The 16,697-nt window shown below is 43.7% G+C and overlaps 1 protein-coding gene across 1 annotated transcript in view; it reads right to left on the reverse strand.

The window, feature by feature from the left end:
- The window catches only part of CDH8 (cadherin 8), a 366,803-nt gene extending 352,271 nt beyond the window's left edge, over positions 1-14,532 (reverse strand). Inside the window, exon 1 of the mRNA XM_021704193.1 lies at positions 14,412-14,532. The gene's annotated coding sequence lies outside the window, so the exon portion shown is untranslated. The remainder of the gene's footprint in view (positions 1-14,411) is intronic.
- Positions 14,533-16,697: the final 2,165 nt, after the last annotated feature.

Here is a 16,697-nt window from a genome sequence, read left to right on the forward strand (position 1 = left end):
CTCTCTCTCTCTCTCTCTCATTCTGTCTCAAATAAATAAATAAAATCTTTAAAAAAAAAAAATTTGAGGAGCGCCTGGGTGGCTCAGTCGGTTAGGCGGCTGCCTTCGGCTCAGGTCATGATCCTGGAGTCCCGGGATCGACTCCCGCATCGAGTCCGGCATCGGGCTCCCTGCTCGGCGGGGAGCCTGCTTCTCCCTCTGACCCTCCCCCCTCTCATGTGCTCTCTCTCTCTCTCTCTCATTCTGTCTCAAATAAATAAATAAAATCTTTAAAAAAAAAAAAAAATTTGAGGAGCGCCTGGGTGGCTCAGTCGGTTAGGCGGCTGCCTTTGGCTCAGGTCATGATCCTGGAGTCCTGGGATCGAGTCCCGCATCGGGCTCCCTGCTCTGTGGGAAGCCTGCTTCTCCCTCTCCCACTCCCCCTGCTTATGCTCTCTCTCTCGCTGTGTCTCTCTCTGTCAAATAAATAAATTAAAATCTTTAAAAAAAATTTTAGGGGCGCCTGGGTGGCTCAGTCGGTTAAGCGGCTGCCTTCGGCTCAGGTCATGATCCCTGGGTCCTGGGATCGAGCCCCACGTCGGGCTCCCTGCTCAGTAGAGAGCCTGCTTCTCCCTCTCTCTCTGCCTGCCTCTCTGCCTACTTGTGCTTTCTCTGTGTCAAATAAATAAATAAAATCTTTAAAACAAAACAAAACAAAATTTGAAAATTCTCAACAAAAGTATCTCCAAGTATTAATATCTTTCTGAATTGCCAAACCACTTACTTATTTAACCAGCATTCACAGCGCGGCCATCATCTACCCTCCCCTCTCCTAGACAGGGGGTCGGGATGGTGCTGAGGGAGCACCGTAGTATGCTGCAGACTCTGCTGGGGAGGCACATGAGCCTGGGTTTGAATTCCAGCTCACCCCACTTGCTGTCTCTGTCATGGTGGATGGGATACTTAAGTTCTCTGAGCTTCAGTTTTCTCTTCTGCAAAATGGCAATAATAATTCCTCCAGGCAGGACGGTGAGTCAGAATCAACACTCCTATAAAGCAGCAGGAACCCATGGGAAGCACTCACTGAACTGGGGTTCCTGTGGTTTTCCTAAGTCAGACCGTGAAGGTGTTGTTGACATGGTCCCTGCCCTTGAGAGACTTTGGTAAAAAGGTCAAATGAAAGAGCAGAGGGTTCAGCTGTGTGACCTCTACAGAAGCAGTGTGCAAGGTACAAGAGTGACATGAGGCACTCCAAAACCTTCCAGAAGGTGGGATGTGGGAGGGTGTAGGTGGTGCTGGGGAGGAAGGAGAGCCTTATCCTGTCCATGTAGCCTCAGTCTAAAGACTTCTCAAGAAGGGGCGCCTGGGTGGCTCAGTCGTTAAGCGTCTGCCTTTGGCTCAGGTCGTGATCCCAGGGTCCTGGGATGGAGCCCCGCATCGGGCTCCCTGCTCCGCGGGAAGCCTGCTTCTCCCTCTCCCACTCCCCCTGCTTATGCTCTCTCTCTCGCTGTGTCTCTCTCTGTCAAATAAATAAATTAAAATCTTTAAAAAAAATTTTAGGGGCGCCTGGGTGGCTCAGTTGGTTAAGCGACTGCCTTCGGCTCAGGTCATGATCCTGGAGTCCCGGGATCGAGTCCCGCATCGGGCTCCCTGCTCGGCAGGGAGCCTGCTTCTGCCTCTGACCCTCCCCCCTCTCATGTGCTCTCTCTCTCTCATTCTCTGTCTCAAATAAATAAATAAATAAATAAATAAATAAATCTTAAAAAAAAATTTTTTTTTAATTAAAAAATAAACACTTTTCAAGAAAAAGGGTATGCTCTCTCCAAATTCACCTTCTATATGACAGGCCATCCCTGAATGCTCAAAAGCCTTACATGCCCTTCTCTTGGACTGAGTGCTACAAAGACAAGAAGCCTGAGTGGGTTTTGAGTTTCCTCCAGCATCAGCCTGCCTGGGGATTGAATTCTAGTTAAAGAGCTGCACTTACCAGTTTTATACCTGGGGTCCAACTACCAACAGTAACAGCAACAACAACTATAATACCTAACTGGTTTATCTTGAGGATGAAGAGATAATCTTGTTAAAGCAATTAGGAAAGGCTAGAACATATAGTTATTTTTAAATTGTGCCAAATACTCTGAAAGTATATTCTGGCATCTGCTCTGTTAATGATTCTGGGATATGAACATTTAATCCCATTTTAAACACATAATAGACATTTCCTTGATGGAAGCCACCAAGTGGCACTCAGGACAGAATGTGACATGAGGCGTACTCTACCTGAACTTAACCAGAATCAGGTGAAAAGTGGTAACAAACTCAACTATACAAATAATTGTATACAGTGACATAGATTTTGTAGTTAGAAAGGATGCATTAATAAAGGAATATATGCATAGCCAAAAATAGTACCTATTAACACAATATCTTACAGTTAGATAAGGCTTACTATGCCTCCCACTGTTTTGTCCAAAACTGAGGCGCAGAATTATTAAAGGACTTGCCCAAAAAAACAAAACCACCTCCAGTAAGCAGCAGACCATTATTTGAATCTAGGTAATCTAACTCTAAAATTCTCTTTCTTAACATAACCCCTTCTCTCATTATATAAATATTTGACGTGTGTATACTGACTGTCAGGCACTGGAGATGGTCAAACAGGTCAATGCTCTTCTCTTCAGGAAACAAAGAGTTTAATTGGTACAGACTAAGAAATAGACACAGTATTTAGTGAAATGCGGGCTGAGAAGGGTTAGGGAAATACAGAGTGATGGGTATGCCACTCACCTTGGCAGCATTAAAGAAGGCTTCCTGGAGGAAAGTGGCATCTGAATGTTGAGAAGGAATTACCCAACTGGGGAACAGGTAGGTGTGAAAGGGCATTTAAGTCAAGCAATGAACAAGAATAAGACCACCGACTAATCCAGGACCTCGGGCAGTTTGTAAATCATTACTTACTAGATCTTCTAATCCATGATCTGAGCATCTGCTCGCTACCCACCAAATTCATCCTACTCATGGTCTCCACAGAGTACCTGTCAATTAGGGTACCCTCTTCTCTGCCAGTTCTCTATGAAGAGGGAAGAACACGTTTGATTTCTCTAAGACTTGGGGGGAACAGAAATATGTGCCATCCCTTGGACAGGGTATGGGGAGACAGGTGAGTGCTATTCCAACCCAACTCCTCATTTTTCAGAGAAAGTAGGAATGCTCTGGTCAGTGTCCTGCAGATGGTGGCAGAGCTCTGGGGAGAAGTTATCCCAACTCTACCGAAACCCTTCCTCAACCATACTGGTCATTTCCACTACCCTCCCCTGCACAGAACTTCTAGCACCCTCATATAACCCTCCCTCAGACTTTGCCAAATTCTCAAATCACTTGTACTATTACTTAAATTTTATTGAAACAGTCTTATTTTTTTAGTGTCTATTTTAAAATGGAAAACCAATATTGTTTATTACAAAGAGATTAATAGTGAACACTTAGGAAGTATTTGGATAATATTAAATCAACTCACACACGTACATACTTATGCATACGGCAAATCACCAAGAAAGACTACATACTAATATATATACATACACATTATATGAATACACACAGCTATGTATGTATTTACAATTACTCTTCAAAATAACCATAATGTAAATATTATTACTTTATCATCATTCCCATTTTAGGGATACACAAACTGAAGCACAGAGAGACTGTTATTTTAAATAATGTTTTATTTGCACTTAACTAGATACTGTCAGAGCCTGAGGTCATTTCTCTGTTAAAAAGGAAGACCAGCAACAATTAGACACAAGGGTATGATGTTAAATATTTAAGTGGCTCTCAAAAAGAAAAAAAGAATCCTTGATTTCCAATTTCCATAATGTAAATACTTCCTCCAATTTCAAGCTCTCAGTGTGGCCACTAACAAGTTCTGGCAGTTCCTGAAAATTTAACAATCAGCTGTGGTAACCCTAGTAAGAGTTCCCTCCCTGACACCCCCTGGGGGAGCTGCGCAAACCTTAATATGCATATAAATCACCTGGAAATCTTGCTAAAATGCAGATTATGACCCAGTAAATTGAGGGTGGGGCCTGTGACTTTGTATTTCTAATCCTCTCTCCTGTGAGGGCAGATGCTATGGGTTTGAGGATCATAGTTTGAGAAGCCTGGGGTTTGAGCAAATAAGATCATTTCCCAACTCTGACCTTTTCCTTAAAATAACAAAGGGTTTACTGGTGTGGTACCAAGTCATTTCCTCCCTGCTCACGCACTGCTCACCATCACTGTGATCGAGTACATACATATATCAGACTTTGAGAACCCCTGCACGGGTAGTAGGAATGAATAGAAGGGATTTTGTATGATGTCATAATACCCCCCCAGCGCACACGCACCCATATGTACTTTATGCATGGATTGGTAAAACTGTCCCACTAACTGAACTGTTCACATGCACATACATGCTATCAGGGGGTGGTGAGACTTGGCCTTCACTTCAGCGAAGGGTGACTTGGAGAGTCTTCACTTGGAGACAGATGAGATTCTACTGCGACAATAAGAACCATACTATTTATATTGCTTGTCACCCTCTGCCACAGGCAGAGCTAATGTCCTCTTTGATGATCAGAAAATAGCTTTATAGGAATTCTTGAGATGCAACCAAATGTTACATCACTGTTATCAGAATAAACATTGTGAATAGTAACTCCGTACATAAACTGCTTAACTCTATGCAAGGAAGAAGAAATTGAGCAAGGTTGTAAAGCTTGGATTAAAAAAAAAATCTATTTTTAGATTTTCCAACCACAGTATGTATGTCTGGCCAAGCAATCCACTTTATTATAATGCTGCTGCATTGATTTACACCCAGATAGTGAGATGAAGAGATTTTACAGTCTCTCTGGAATTCTTACAAGAAAGTCTTTAGAATTTTCCCCTAAGGAAATATCTTCTCTTGGGTAACAGACTTGCAATCTGACTTTTCATTCATACACACATTTTAGAGATAGTTCTAATCACAGCCTGGATCTTACTCTGCTGGCCCCAACATTTTTTTAAGGTGAACTTGGTCAATTCTCAGATATGTTAAGTCATTATGCAAAAATATACTGCACTATCGATTTTGTAAATAACGTAGATTAAAGTTCCAAATGGTAAGCCACACACCGATAGGTGAAGTCTAAAATAAAAATGGGCTTTTACAGACACTTTAGGATTCAATCCAGCAGATTACAGTGGTTGACAGGAAATTATGTTTTTATTATCCACTGGGCTTAGTGGCCACAATATTTCATAGAAGCAAAAATGACACACAGGACTAGAGAGTTTCTATTAAAAATGTTTCTGACCTTGAATTTAGAACCATTAGTAGGCTGCTTCAAAACAGGTAAATGCACATTGAATTCAAAGTGGTGTTTCAGGAATACAGAGGGGTAGAGATTCAGCGTGTGGCCCAAGGCAATTCACGCCAAGCTCTGGATGACTAGAACAGAACAGGCAGGGATATATTTGGGTTTTAGAGAGGGAGGATTCTTGCATATGTCCAAATACAATTCAAGAGAATTCTCTTTCCTAAAACCTTCAAAATTCCCTGACCAAATTCCCTTGGTAAAGTAGGATTCTAGATTTGTTGTTGTTTTTATACACACACACACACCACTATTCATCTCCCCATCGGCCACAGCCCTCTCGTCATTTTTCCTTGGTATCATACCATATCCTTAATCCAGCTATTTATCTATCCAAAAGCATTTATCATTTGCTTATTTTGCCACCCAGAATACCCGCCAAATCCATTCTGCTCTGTTACTGACACACCACTCTTTTTCTTTAAATTTCCACAATTATTGGTTACCTTCGCAAAAATAAACGCCTTCTGCTTTCCCAAGGGGTCAGAACTTGTTCTTCACATAGAAGCTGTTCTATTTGTTATGGAAATTTCAGCATGGGATGACTAGGTCTGCGAGGAAGACAAGGCCAAAATAAGGCCACTTTTCTAGTGTTACAGACCCAGGCCTTTATTCATAAAAACTTTCTTGAAATCATGAAGTTAAGATTTTGAAGATATGATTCTATTCTGTCAGACTCTTAAGGCAAAACTGTAGTGAGATCATCTCAAAAAGATAAACAGAAATCCCATGCATCCCTTGTTGATTACAGACACAGTAGTGCCAAAATGATTTTTCAGGACTAATCTAAATCCCTCCTTCTCCATTTGAAAGCCACATCCTCTGCTCTCTTTAAATCATCTGCTCAAACTCAACAGAGACCGAAGGAGTGAAAACAATGTGCTCACCCTTTGTTGGGAGAGGATATTGGAAGAGGTCATTATGAGGATGTGACCACCAGTGGATCAGAGAACTGGCCCAGGGGTTCAAAGACTTCTTATCTGCTCCCCTGTCCTTAGAATTACATTCTACCCACTGTCCCCTCACTTGGAGTCACTTCAAGAACTCAGCCATGAGAGAATAAGGTATTGTTGAGACCATCTGGACTGAATACATGACTGAACCCCATGGAGACCTCTATATAACATCTTAAGATTCGGGTGCCTGGGTGACTCAGTCAGTTAAGCATCCACCTTCGGCTCAGGTCATGATCCCAGGGTTCTGGGATCAAGCCCCACATCGGGCTCCCTGCTCAGTGCGGAGTCTGCTTCTCCTTTTCCCTCTGCCTCTCCCCCTGCTCATGCTCTGTCAGATAAATAAATAAAATCTTTAAAAAATAAAATAAAATCTTGGGGCACCTGGGTGGCTCAGTCGTTAAGCGTCTGCCTTCGGCTCAGGTCATGATCCCAGGGTCCTGGGATCGAGCCCCACATCGGGCTCCCTGCTCAGCGGGAAGCCTGCTTCTCCCTCTCCCACTCCCCCTGCTTGTGCTCTCTCTCTCTCACTATGTCTCTCTCTGTCAAATAAATAAATAAAATCTTAAAAAAAAATTAAAAATAAAAATAAAAATAAAAAATAAAATAAAATCTTAAGATTTTAGCAGGGAGATGTGGAGATCTACTCATCTTTTGAGCACCTGAGAGAAAGCCTCATATGTGAGTTCCCTTGCGTATTAAAACTGCCACCTACCAGTCGAGAGTGTTCTGACTTTCTTTGGTCACTCCTTGCCCTCTGTGTACAGGGGCCAGTTTCAGAGTTCATTCCAGGAACTCCCAAGGTTGTGAACCAAGACCCTTTAAATCACAGTAACCAACAGAAATCAACCTTATCCTTGCCAATTAGTAAGAGAGCTGAACGAGGGAAGCTCCAAGACACAGGGGTTGAAAACACTGAGTGTAGTCAGAAGTAGTTTGAATCACTGTTCAATCACTCATAAGCTATGGGGAAATGTATCTCAATTGTGGCCAATGAGGGAACTGATGCTCTGTGTTTCAAACTCTCTAACTTGACGGATTGTGGAAAAATTAAATAAGGTATATAAAACTAACAATGTAGCAATAATACCTACCATTTATTGAATATTCCATGTGCTTTACAAAGACTCAATTTTTTAAAAAAAATACTTTATTTCAATTTTTTTTACTGTGTACATCACTGGGGAAAATCCTAGCATTTTATTTAGATAGGTAAATAAAAGAATTTCAAATTCTTCTTTTAAAAAAAAAATTAAAGGAACCATGTTGGGTATGAATTAAACATTTTATAAACTGTTTTCCCTACCCATTGCTAACACACAATTAATGACTTCAAGTAGTTCTATTAAGTTTCTACAAGGGCAATATTTTTAGCCCCTTCCCAAAAGCCAACCATGTCTCCTCTTTCCATTGAACACATGGCATTGCCTTCACTATTTTCTGCTGAGAGGACAATGCACAGGCATTAAACATCCACATGGAACCTATTCACTTGGTAACCACTCAGTGAAAAACATGGCCTGCTACATCATACTATACAATTGCACTACAACCCAATTTTAACCACTCCGTGACAAACATTTCATTGGCCAGGTCCTTTTACAAAAAAAAAAAAAAAAAAAAAAAAAATTCTGTTACATTTCATTATCAACCTTTTTATGAGAATGGCCCAAGCAGGGAGTCCCTACTAACTCAAAGATGAGGCCAAAATGATTTCTAAACACTACTAAGAAATTTGCTGAGTGAAGATAATGCTAAGCAGAGACTGGGTTCAGGTAGTGTCTTCTCCCGAAAGTATTCAACAAATGTTTTCCATTTATTTCAGCAAATTTTAGCATGACTGATGATGGCTAAAAATCAGAAGCTCTCCCTTCTTGCTTATGTAATGTGGAAATGGTTAAAATCAGTTGTATCACATAACCAAGGCTACAGAGTCTGTAATACTGAAACTGAAACACATCCAAGTATCCCAGCATGATAAGTCAAGATTCTGCCAATTAGATTATACTGTATAGTAACCACCTCACCAGTGCTCCTTACTGTCATTCTTTCATGTTTCAAAGACTTTGTAGCTTAAAAACCACCCACTGACACTATTACCATGAACTACGGACACAGATGATGGATGGGTAGACAGATGATAGCAAGCAATCATCTGACAAAAATAATATTGAGAAATAAAGCAGGATGCATAGGTCATGGAAATTAAAGTGCTTATATGGATTGTAAGTATACTATCTTCAGTATACTCTCCTACATAGTATACTAAGTACACTATCTTTACCTACTATATTTTAGTGAAATTCAAAAATAAGACAAACATAAGTATGTCTTACCATTCTAAGTAAAATAGGTGCAAATTATTTTTTTTCATATTTTTGAGCATCCCCAATATGAAAATGGAAATACCTGAACACAGAAAATTAAATTCTGTTTGTCAAGCTGAAATAGCAATAGAGAAATAAGGAAGGCAATGTGTCCTTGTAATTTTTATATCAAATTCTGGAGATGAGTTGGCATGCATAAGAAAATCATTCCCTTATGATATTTCTACCACTCCCTCATCTACTTATTTTATGTTATTTGTGTCACATCAGGAATCAAATAATCATATTTTATGCATTAATCTATCTAAAAAGCAATGCACGGAAAATGTTACGTTATAACATGTAATAGAACATGAATGTACAGTAACACTCACTTAATGACATATATAGAATAAGATTCCACTTACTATTACTTTGCAATATATTCAACATGCTTAAAATATGAATAAATACATCCACAGAAAGACTTTATCATGGAAAATACATTCTTTTCCTGTGTGTACATGTGAGTGCCAGGTATCCTGCTGGTAACTCAGCACGAGGAGTATAGAATTGTCTTCTAAGGTGTTCAGACTTGCAGTTCACATGAGGTTAATATGAACTGTTCCATTCGAATATAAAATATACTAAAGAGAGGCAAAAAAGGGAGAGAGAGAGAGAGAAGGAGCAAAGAAGGGAAAGTTCTTCCCTCGGTTATTTTATATACCTCCAGCAAGGGGAAGGTATGGACACTGAGTTACACATGTGACACTTCCATAATTTAGAGTATTTTCCCCAATAAAACACAACTTTGCATCCCACACAATTTAATAGCCTTCTTGATGTAAGTCTGGGTCTTAGAGGCATTCTCCTTTTTACAAAGCTGAATTATGCTTTTATGTTCCCATACCATTTAACAAAGGACTTTGAGGGAGGAAAAATATGCTTTGTGGAATATGAAAAAATGGATTAAAAAAAAGAGAAAAGTTCTATCTTAAGATCAACTTAGGCAAATTTTTCCAATTTCTGTAAAGAAAATCGAGGTAGACAGTCACAATACCAGACTTTGGATATTATCCCACCTTAGCCTTTATTAAGAATCTCCTAGTAAAGGGAGGGAGGGCTGTCTTTGCTTACTGTCAATGCATTAAACAAATGTATACTGAGCACTAGCTCTGGGCTTAGCCCTCAACTAACCATCATTTCAGCATGTCTTTGGCTGAGAGAGTAGGGAAGTTTGAAGGTTCTGAACACAAGTGTTACTCTTTTATGAGGCTTTCCAAAGAGATACAGAAAACCACATCTATATGTTTCTACGTACTAACAGAACTTAAAAAACAACAAGACTTCTGAAGGCAAAAAGGTAGATGATATTTATGATAAGGAATAGCATATGACCTTTAAAACTCAGGAAATAAAAGCTTGGGGCAAAATAGAGAAAGGGAACAGTACTGGTCCTGGTGCTTTGCCATGGAGTGGCACTGGAGATTTTGCTAGAGGCAGCATATGGGAGAAGCAGCTGAATGGCATCCCTTGAACTTATTTCTTTTCTGACCTTTTGAAGTTGCCAGCTTCAACTAATTTTCTCCTCATAGTTCTATCTGAAGCGGGTTCCAGAGGCAAGAACCAACAGTTCAGCAGAAATATATTGCTCATCACAACTTTCTATGGGAATTAAATGAGAGAAGACTAATAGCTCTTTGGTTACTTAAGCCCCACTAATTCAGATGACAGCTTTGTTCCATCAAAATATTATTCTATTTCACACATATATAATTATGGGATTCTGGTGAAAAAATTCCAGCACCCCAAACATTTTTGTTTTTAAAGACACTGGTCAATATACAAATTTAAGAAGGCAGGAGGGCAAAACAAACAACCTAAGGCAGACGAAATGGCAAAGGGAACTTGATAAAACTCCCAGACTTGAACCATTAAATGAGTTAGTTGTCTGGGCACATTTTGAAGTTTTCTAGAAGTCAATTATTTATATCCGTGTGCATGTGTGTTCACATCTGTGGGTGAGTGTAGACCACACACAATACAGAGCAACGAAGACCAGCCGTGGTTTAATTCGGACACTGTGGGTGTTGTATAATACACCAAAGTTAGGAGTCTTTTCCTAAACTAAAAAGCAAAATTAGTCCATTTTGGCTGTGAATGCAACAGTGCTGAAAACAAAGAAAAAAACTGCGCCTTTTTCCTGCTTCTCTGAATAACTTTGTAAGCAATATAAAATAACTGAAGCCACCATCAACAGCATCACTGAGCACAATATTTTCAAAAGAAAGTCTTGAGATTTTAGACTACATCTATAATTAAAAGGCTACTCTGATTATGCCTGCTCCTTGATTCGTCAAACACAAAACTTTGCTGATGGACCAGAAAAGTGTGATTGGAAATAGAAAATTTAATGTCATTTTATCCCTGAAAAGCTTCTGGTTTTGCATGGAAAACTTGCTCAAATTGGGATGTTGATAAAGCCAGAGGTGTGCCACCTTGAGTAGGAAAATGAAGATTTTTTTTTTCTTAAAGCATTATTACTTATAAGATTTTCTCAACAGTTGGTGAAGTATGGATTCTAACTTTTCTATCTGCGAGCGTTCCTTTCTCCTCGCCAATAAATAATGAGAGGAACCTGGAGAGCAAAAGCCTGAAGTACAATTTCTTGAATAGAATCCTTATACCTTCATTCTTTGGAGTTTCCCTGCTTTGCTCCAAAATCCGACGCTCCCTGCTAGCCAGGTGTATCGGACCTGAACTCTGTGCACAGTTTACAGGGAAATGTTGTATCATGAGTATGCTCACACAACAGCTTTTACAAACGCTGCCTCACGTGCTCTGTTCCATCCTGCTGAGCATGTTTTATGCGTTGTTTGTTTTTACACTGAGCATACCACCATTGGCTAAAGTGTGTTCAGTACTAAACTAACGGGTTGCGATAGATGAACTGCCTGGACCAGAGTTCTACCTGATGCCCCAATAAAGTTACTTTCAGGTTAAAGACCTCCTTTCCTTTAGAGTTGATATGTGTAAAGCAAGCAAATTGAGCTGCTATTCTAGTGAGGGCAGCCATAAAATTGTTTGGCAAAATTCGTAACACCTTCAAGAACTCAAAAAATGCATCCTAGTTACCAAAAATGCAGCCAAAAAAAATGGTAAGAGGCTTGCATGGAGAGATTTACCCAACTGAAATCTGGAGAGTTTGGGGAGACTGTGTGGATTATAAAGCAGAAGTGATTTTTAATAGTAATAATAATTGGAAACACAAGATCCAGGTTGCAGGGGAGAAAGATTAAAAGTTTAAATGACAGCATTATAGCACAAATTTCAGAGAACATTAGCCAGCGTCTCTAAAATATATGGCCCATTTGTGATGGTCACAGGATACCCTGACACTCATTTGGGTAGTGTGGGGAATGGAATGAGGAAGATGAACTGTCATTGAGCAGCCCTCAACTAAGCAATCCCTGGAGTTGCTGGAGAATCTCTTCTCTGTTTTCACAGATTTTCTCAAACTCCAAGCCCTCTTCAGAGTCCAGAAAAAAAAATACATACATATATATATATATATATATATATATATATATATATATATATATATATCAAAGGTGGCTTAAAATCCTATAACTGCTCCAGCATGAAATGACTATGTGATGGGGAGCTTCAAATCTGCTAAAGCAGAATTACAGAATATTATTATGAGTATTATTATTTAATAAGAGGGATACACCTAGAATTTCTTTCAGCCACAGAGCTCAAGGAAGTGGAAAACATGTCTGGACGGGATAATTATGTAGAACTCCCTTTGAGAGGGGAAAAAAAATGTAGCCCTTAGAGAACATCCTTCAAAGGTATCAGGCCTCTCGGTAAAATTCCGTGTGTGTGTGTTACACACCACACAAACACGCACACACACCCCTGATAAAAATCCCTGCAAAACTGGACGCAGCTGATGAAAGGCAACAGCAGGGCAGAAATTTCAGTTGTGTTTAGCCTGAAAGACAGGGCTCATTTTGCATGCAGTGAGGTACAGCGGCGAGGGTGAATGGATGGAAAATCCCACTCTCGAATCTTACATAAATATCTCTTTCCCACATAGAGTTTTCCAGTTGAAAAGCTCCCATAATGAAGCCGGAGGTGACAGCCCCGGGAGGGTTGTTAACCATTGAGATGGCTGTCGGGAGCACTGTGTTGAGGACAGGCGCTTCACAACGGCCCCAACCGACCCCGGTCCCTCCTCTCTGCTCGGCGATGGTACCCGACCCGAGAGGGCAGTGCTCTCGCAGACCTTCTCCGAAGCCCCCGCCTTCCCATTGTCAGCCGGCAAACGGTGTGAACCCAAGTGAAAGCAAGCAGCCGGCTGATCTGATTAGCAGCTTGGGCGCGCTAAGGGATTGTCGGATCATGCCTCTTAAAGAGGAAACTCTGGTGGAATCTTCAGGAAGGCGTGGTAAAGTTGCAAGGACCTTTTCTCCCTGCCGCTTGCTTGGTTATAAACTCTGTTCTTTAACTGGAGCTGAAGTGAGCAGCTGCCAGCCTGATTTTCCGTTACGCACTAATGTTGTGCGTTTGCAACAATCAACAATTAATGTTGTCTGATTTCCTACATTTAAGCAACCCAAGCACACAGCTGCCATCTCCGCTCGCTAAGAAGGCAAACGCCTAGCCCTACACGAGCCGCCGGCTCAGCGCCTGCGGGGAAGGGTCAACCATAACAAAACTTTGAGGCTTCCGCCAGGTTGGGTGGGGAAAGCTTTGGTCTTGGAGAGGGAAAGCGGAGGAAACTGGATACCTGTTGGCATCGGCGTTGGCGGCGGCAGGTTTTCACCGTCTCCCGGCCTTGGCTGGAACCTGGGAGAAGGGGAGTAGGTTCCTTATGAACCTGTTACGCGCTGGCAGAACCCAGGCGAGAGCCCTCTTTGCCGGCAAGGAGGGCGGCCCGCCCCCCAAGTGCTCGCCGAGAGGGAGCAGGAAGATGCCAGAAAGCGCAGCTGCCCGCTCTGCGGGCGCTGAGAGAGATGGTACGGAGTCCCCGGCTCAGAGGGCCTCCGTGAGTGTAGCCTCGCGGGCTCGCTAAGGACGCAGCTTGGGGTGTGTGTGGGGGGGTCCTGCCTGGGTTCGGGCCAGCGTCTTGGCGACTGCAGAGCCACGGCGCGGCTCGAGAGCCAGCAAGTTTGCAGCGGGCACCACGCCTCGCAAGCTGGAGCAGCCACTTGTGGGAAAGCGTCGCGCTGAGGCTCTCGCTGCTGGGTCGCGGCCCACAGCCCCAAGGCGGGGGTCGCCCTCCCTGTCCTCAGGGGTGTCCCTGGCCCCGTCGCCTCCTTTCCTCTCGGGCTCGCACCCTCCTCAGCACCAGCGGCGGGTGTTTCCCATTCACCGCACGGACCCCGCAGTGAAGTCGCGCGGCTGCAGCGTCGCCTGCCTGCCTGGCGAGGCGGCGAAATCGCCAGGCGACCGCGGAGAGCGAGACCGGCAGGAAAACTAAAGAGGCACAGCCTGCTTGCTACTCCCCAGGATCTACTGTCAAGAGCAGTTTGCCAAATCCTCAGGCAGAGCCCGGAGGTGGCCCCGTCGGCTGTGCAGGTCAAGAAAGAAGACGCAGCTCAGCCCCACGCCTGAGCTAGGAACCCGCGTCCACCAAGGGGGGGGGCGGGGGGAAGAGACGCGCGAGGTGTCCGAAGGGGTATGGGGATTCTTAAAGGAAACGGTCGTTTCTGGGTCCTCGAGGCTTGGAGAAAAACGGGGGGCAAAGGGGGACCACTTACTCTTGAGGGGTTCCGCGCTGGGGAATGTCAAGCCTCCCGGTTCACAAACGGCTGCAGGTGCTCGGGGTCGGCTCCTGAGAGCGGCGAGCACCCAGCGGTTCCTGCGCGCCGGGCAGGCGCCTCCGGATCCCGTTCATGCCTCTCGGAGCTGCGGGGCTCGGTGTGGAGACGCGGGTCGGGCGCGCTGGGCTCTGGGTGTCCGCAGCCCGAAGTGCAGAGAGCGGGAGGGTGCGCGGGACCGTCTGTGCACAGACCGGCGACGGCGGAGGAGATTTGAGGAGGCAAGGAGATTCCGAATAAATCCACTAATTCTGGGCTGAGCACTCCGGCATGCGAGCCCGCCTGCCTGCCAAATGTAACTGTGAAGTGATGTGGAAAAGTGAGCCGGGTGCCTCCCCTGAAGGATCTCATTGGGCAGAGCGCAGAGGCAGGTCTACCACTTGGAAATTCATGTAAGCAGTCCCCCCTCCCCGCCCCCTCCCTGCCTTCCCCCTCGGCTGTCGCGCGCTCGCTCGCTCTTCCCCGCTCCAAGTAGGCGCCCAACTTTTCGCTCCTGGCTCCCGAGCACGCCTCGCGCGTCTCCGCCGCCAGAGCCCCGGCTGAAGATGCGCCCTTCCGTGCCGTGCGCGCAGCCCGCGGAGGGCCGAGCTCCCGGAGAAGAGAGCTGGCAGATGATAAAGGCATGCGGAGGAGGTACCCGCGAGCTTCCTCTCCCGAGTCTCACCTGAGCCCCGGGGCTAGCGTTGCCTTGAAAAGCGTCTTAATGACCCACAGCCGTTTTCCGTGGGCGGAAGAGGACGCGGCAGGGCAAAGGGGTGCGCGTGGGCAGCTTACCTCGTAATTCCAAGAGCCTCTTGCGGACAGAGTGGGGTGCTCATCAGACCGCTGCCTACTACTCAGACGCTACGATTTAGAGGTGGCGTGTCGTGGTCTTGTGGGTGGAGCACATTCCTAGCATCCCTTTGCTTCTACTCCTTTAGGGAGATGGGATCCGGGAGGGCACAGGGGCAGCCAGGAGGGGCGCGCAGTAAGTAGGCATGAAAAGAACAGCAGAACTTGCTTGGTTTCAATAAAGGGAGCGATTGCTACGTCTTCTCAGTGTGCTCTGGCCTCCAGATCTGCTCGCAGGCACCATTTTTGCAGTTCCTCTGCCTCCACCAAGAGATGCCCTGTCTGTGGCCCCTTCAAGTCCTCTGAAGGACTCCACACAGGTCTTGAGAAATGGCTACTTTGGAGTAGAGCCAGTACAGGAAGGAAGGATCATAAATTAGGAGGTCCGGGTTTGTTTGTTTGTTTTCTCACCTCCAAGGCTAACACATAGCAATATTCAGCCACTGTGATCATCTTTTGATAAAATTAGTGAAAAATAAGATGAACTAATCCTTACTTTTTTGTTTAACTCTCCTCCACAGGCCACCCTGATTTAGTCCATGCCCTGTGCACGAGAGGTGAGCTCTGAGGAAAGGTTTTACTATCTGGGGATGGAACCGAAAACAGAAGGGGGAAAGGGGGCAGAGAACCAGATGCAAGGTCTGTAGAGCTTGTACTGACTAAAATTAATGAGACAGAGTGAACAGAATGAAAAAAAAGGCACAATATGCTTATAATGTTTTATGCAGATTTGACATTTTTGTGTGTGTTGTATCTAACATTGTGAAATGTTTAAAAGAATATTGACTATAGGTCTCTTATCTGTTTCACATTCTAACTTCTTATAGAAAAAAAAAAAACCTAGTGAATTATTTCCGAGAGGGAGAGGTGAAGAGAACCAAGAGTTATCTCTCCCACCTCCTGAACCCACCCCGCCTCTCCCGCATGCACACACCCAAGACAGTTAGGAAGTAACTGGTCCTTCTCCTCTCAGATTGTGTCTGCTTGCAGGGTATTCAGGAGTTGGCTAATTCTATCTTGGAAAAAACCACAATCAAATTATAACTGCTGCTAGACCAGGAAGCCCCAAGTGGACAAAGAAAGAGATATTTTGGGTTGTGCTTAATTTTAAGACCTTCATCTTCAGTCTGAACAAACGGTCCACACCTTTCCTTGGGATACTTTATTAAATTTATGAGAACTAAAAAAGTTTTGTGTTACTGAAGGCTGGAAATCATCCCAAGTAACAAACTCCTCTCACAACAAAGCCAGAATGGTAGACATAGACAATATCCCCAAATCTCATTTTCTTCCAGGAAAACAACAACAGCAACTATTTTGACAAAGTGAAGAGAGTCAGAATCCAGTGGCTTTAGGTACCATGGGTTTGCATGAGTTTGTTTTGACTCACCTTAC

This window comes from Neomonachus schauinslandi, chromosome 16 (assembly GCF_002201575.2).
Source record: "Neomonachus schauinslandi chromosome 16, ASM220157v2, whole genome shotgun sequence".
NCBI lineage: Eukaryota > Metazoa > Chordata > Mammalia > Carnivora > Phocidae > Neomonachus > Neomonachus schauinslandi.